At 35.3% G+C, this 4199-nt stretch overlaps 1 non-coding gene across 1 annotated transcript; it reads left to right on the plus strand.

Moving 5' to 3' along the window:
• Positions 1–3280: 3280 nt before the first annotated feature.
• Positions 3281–3354, plus strand: TRNAT-AGU (transfer RNA threonine (anticodon AGU)). Its single transcript has one exon. It is a non-coding gene; the product is annotated as a tRNA-Thr (tRNA).
• Positions 3355–4199: the final 845 nt, after the last annotated feature.

Genomic DNA, 4199 nt, shown 5'->3' on the forward strand with positions numbered 1-4199 from the left:
AGTCCTTATCAAGCTGAAGGAAAGAATAAGAAGAAATCGGATTTGTGGAAGAACAATGCATGAATCCTTCACCAAAACAATGCGCCTGCCCATAATGCCCGTTCTATGAAGCAGTTTTTAGCAGCCAAGCGCATTCCTGTGCTCGACCATCCTCCGTATTCCCCAAACCTGGTTCCCTGTGACTTTTATCTATTCCCAAAGGTGAAAAGTGCATTGAAGGGAATACATTTTCAGTTTGTGGAAGATGTGAAACGGAAAACGGCAGAGTTGTTGAACAGGGTGATATCTGATAGCCTACATCATTGTTTTGAACTATGGAAGGCACGTATGCAACGGTATATAGATAGGGGAGGGCAGTATATTGAAGGGAATAACAGTCAATTGTAACTTTCTTTGCAATACATCATATTTATGACACCAGTCTCGTTATTTAATTGCCACACCTCGTTTATACCGTGCGCCCCTGTGCTCTAAAGTATTAGTCGCCCTCCGCACAAACTTATGTCTCAAACAAGGAAACAAGCGATTTCGCAAATATACCATCTCTCATTGAGAAGCAGTTTAGGTATTACAAGTTACAAAATTTACAACGTAATTTTAAATAATCTAATTCTCTCCAAGATGAATATGATGTAGTGTTCTGCCCGAAGATAGGTGTTTGACCCGAAGGTCCCTGAGCAAGGTGAACCCATGGTAGTTTGCCATTGCCTTTCATGGGAAGATGGTGGCGTATTAAGGACGGGATTTACAGCTTAACTTAGGATCAGAACCACTTGTGTTCCCATCGGGAATCAAACCCGGAACCCCTTCATTAAAAGGCAAAGAGCTTAACCACTCATCCATTGGGGACACATCCTCTCAATACTGGTATGTAATTTATTCATATACGTTTTAAATTTACTGTCCGGAAAAAATGCATTCATTTAATTCTTAATCAACCGATATGTCAATTTTATATTTTATAATTTCACTTGAATATTGATTGAATTACTTAAATACTCGTATTTACTCTTACCATTGTAATAGTAAAATATGGAATTTAAAGAACTAGGCAGTGCTTTTGACATTATTTTGAATTTATCACATAATTAAAGATTGTGTGGATTCTTTCATACGTCTTTAAGCTACTCGAACGAATAAGAGAAACACTTTCCAAAATATTTGCAAATAAACCTTTTCTCCTGTGTGCATTTTCTTTTCTCATGTTTTAAGTTACTTGAATAATTTTTTTTAAAAATCACAAAGTATTTCCGAAAAAAAAACACTGTATGCGTTTTCTCATGTTAGAATACTCAAATAAAAAAAAATAATAAAAAAAATACTTTCCCAAATTACCTGCAAAGAAACTTTTTCTTGTGTATGCGTTTTCTTTTCTCATATGCTTTAAGTTACTTGAATAATAATAATAATAATAATAATAATAATAATAATAATAATAATAATAATAATAATAATAATAATAATAATAACTTGCCAAAGTATTTGCAAAAAATTGTTTTTCTCCTGTATGTGTTTTCTCATGTTGTACTCCACTCCCCGGTGAGGGGGGAGATTTCCAAAGTAAACGAAAACGGCAGTTGTTAGTTTTGAACTCAACTTTTTCGAGGTCGCTGAGTTTAACGATATCAGTTTTCATGATGTTCAAGTTCATCCTCACCCATTGGGATGGAAGTGGGAAAAGATTGACTTTTAAAAAACAATCAGATAAACTAACATATTTTTTCGCGCTTGCGCGGGACACTGCGAGTTGATTACTTTATTGTGAATATAAAAATTAAAAATTTTGCCGCCCCCTAAATTCTGCCGCCCTGTGCTCGAGCACAGAGTAGCATTTATCTAAATACGGGCCTGGGTAACATATTTAAAATCGTGACTCTTAAGATTTGTTCTTTCTGGAGAAAAGGAGTAGTAAATAATGCCATTGCACGGGGCGGCCGGCCCTGCCTATACCTATAGATAGATGGGATATCAATGAAATTTAAATTCGTCAATGCTTGAGTACTGATTGATAAATTTTAATTAATAAATTTTAACAGACTATTAGACGAAGTGGGGAATTGTAGTGAAATCGAAAGATTGGCTCAATGCTACGTAAGCTAGTGCATTAGCAAAATAACGGTAGATTGAGATCAAGTCTTAAGCAACATTGATGTCCATATTGTGATATTGAGAAATTTAGTAGTGATATTGAGAAAGTTAGTAACGTAACAATTGATCAAGTACGTACGCAACAATTTATTTAAGAAGGAATCCGAAGCTTTTAGAGGGGTGTCCAAATCCAATACGATAGGCCTACATTGTATTACAATTTATAAAATTATCCCTAAAATTAGACTAAACTTACAGAAAAGTCGGGACTTCGAGAGTGGGTCCGAGCCCGCAAGACCTCTTGCGTACGTCCCTGCAGTTGACATACATCAGTGATATCATGCGTCCACTGGCGCAAATCCCGGGGGATGAGGGGGACATGTACTTCCAATCTTGGAACTGGGGAGGGACTGTCCCCTCAATAATACGATTTTTTTTTTGTGGAGAAATGTGATCATTTGTGTCCGATTGCCACAAAGGAAAGTGAGATCAAATGAAATTGATGTCAGAATAAGCCTCAAATCTGCCTGCATCCCGATGTTGAAGACAACTCTGCTCCCCTGATCCTCCACACCACAGCATTGTTTTTCCACTTCATAAATATTTTGAACATCGCTTAAAAAATAAAATAAAATAAAAAAAGATTAAGTATGGGAATGGTCTTACCGTCCCCCCAATTTTGAAGACAGACTTGAACCACTGCATGCATCAGTGATATTTTATAAAAAACGAAGTAAAGCTAATGTGTGGTTTAACTGAGTGCATCTGCGCCTACAGTTATTGACTTCTCCGCGATTGGCAACTCTGAATATCGATTCGGAAAAGGCATTTCAACTTTTTTTCTCTAAAAATCATTCTACTTTTGTTTTAAATGACTTTTTTTTAATGCTACAACAGCATTAAAAAGAGGAATAAAAATGTTTTAAAAGGTTCGTTTTTAGACTTCATTTTTCAGTAGGCGAGAATATTCATGAAATGGTGTTCATTCTTTCTTACGACATGAGTGCTCGTAATGGCAATAGCAATGTTAAAACAACAAAAGCAAGAATTCCAAGAAATCACATGCAGTCACAGGCACCAGACTATACAATATTAATATTCAAATACTAAACAAAAGTTTCATTTTTAGAATTAATATTAATAAATTATTACTGATAATTCTCTACTGTAATTGAGAGGACTCACGCCATCTGGCGCCGTGGCTTAGTTGGTTAAAGCGCCTGTCTAGTAAACAGGAGATCGAGGGTTCGAATCCCTCCGGTGCCTTGTGGGTCGCAAACTTTTTTTCTTACTACTTGTGTAATTACAATCGATGGCTTCTTTTACAATACATATTTATTTATTTATTTATTTCATTATTAAATTAAACCTGTATTTATTTGTAAAGAATTCTTGTTACTGCTTTGCATTTCTAGAAATACCTACTAATAGCTATAGCATACTTCGCCATTATGAAATTACCAGTGTTTACATGACTATGAACTACATTACATACAGCTAGGGCAATGGCCGACCAAACGCCTTTGTATTGACGGATGTTCGAGCCCAATTACAGTTATTTCTAGGTTACTGCACAAATTCATTACTTCTTGGTTGCCATCGAAGAGGGTCGTTAATATAGGTTTACAACTCATAGTAGAACATATCAGTGGCGTACGAAAGGGAGTTCCGGATGTAATCTCTCCTCTCTTTCAACAAGCTATTATGGAAAAATAAACATTTACCATCTAAAGGTGTTTATAAACATTTGACGTGTCATGAAACGATATGAGCTTGGGTGATTAAACCGTCTTGATGAAATTCTGCGTACGTCATTATATTCTGCGTACCTCATGCCAAAATTACAAAAATACTCTAAGATGGCAAAAATAAGGTAGACACGTTTATTTTGATTTACAGAAGTAACACATTTTTACAACACATTAAACATTTTTCTCTACGTTAATTTGTGTCAAATCAAGAAATTTTACATGAGAAGAATTTCAGCCTAAGCATATTATTTCTGCCGTCTGTATAGGCCTACATATCATTTTGAAAACAGTTTCATATAGACATTTACATAGTATTTTTTATTATTACTGTTGTTATTATTAAGTAATGGGGATTTCAGA

The sequence above is a fragment of the Thermobia domestica genome, chromosome 10 (genome assembly GCF_964235325.1).
Source record: "Thermobia domestica chromosome 10, izTheDome1.hap1.1, whole genome shotgun sequence".
Lineage (NCBI taxonomy): Eukaryota > Metazoa > Arthropoda > Insecta > Zygentoma > Lepismatidae > Thermobia > Thermobia domestica.